Raw genomic sequence first — 723 nt, 5'->3', positions numbered from 1 at the left:
CAGCCTCCGCCACAGTGTATGAATGGTGAATGGTTCCTGTACTATGGAATTAGTTATTAATAGTAGTAGATAACATTAGAAAAGCGCTATATAAATACAGCCCATAACTATCCATACTCAGAAACAACTGGAGATTCTGTGTTGGCAATGAATGATTTAAAACGAACATGCATCAGAGTTGAAGTATTTAATTATAACCTTGTGATAACTTGGGGTTAGAGTGGGATTTTGCAGGCAGGGGAACCCTAAGACCAGGGAAGCTGGTTCACCTGTTACTCCGGTCATTCTTTCAAAGTGCTTGCTCCTACGGGAATTGTTGGGTCTCTTTGAATTATAGTGTCTGTAAAGTGTCTTGTGATAACCTCTATTATGATTTGACATTATAAATGACATTAAATTGATTATGATTGGACAATCACTTTTCTGAGAAGGGGTGGGGGCTAGGTTAATGAAGCTATCTTTTGAATACAAATGTGTTGGGTGAAGGTTTAATCTGTTTAGCAGTATTTCCTCTCACGGGCTTGTGAGGCCAACACCTCCCATCAATAAATTGAAAGTCTATTAATTGCTAGATTGCAACATTAAAGTTACACATCAGTTTACCCTTAGCTCTCATTGGCCCAATCCCAAAGTGAGCCCGGAGGACTGAGGACTAAAGACTCTCAGACTTAAATGGATCCAGGTGCTGAGTGAGTGAGTGTGTGAGGCCACATGGGCTCAGAT

The 723-nt window shown here is 40.4% G+C and overlaps 1 long non-coding RNA gene across 1 annotated transcript in view; it reads left to right on the top strand.

Annotated features, from left to right (window-relative positions):
- The window catches only part of LOC116703015 (uncharacterized), a 17,500-nt gene that overhangs the window by 15,027 nt on the left and 1,750 nt on the right, over positions 1–723 (top strand). The gene's annotated exons all lie outside the window — the stretch shown is intronic.

The sequence above is a fragment of the Etheostoma spectabile genome, chromosome 15 (assembly GCF_008692095.1).
Source record: "Etheostoma spectabile isolate EspeVRDwgs_2016 chromosome 15, UIUC_Espe_1.0, whole genome shotgun sequence".
Lineage (NCBI taxonomy): Eukaryota > Metazoa > Chordata > Actinopteri > Perciformes > Percidae > Etheostoma > Etheostoma spectabile.
This window is presented reverse-complemented; position numbering and strand designations above follow the sequence as displayed.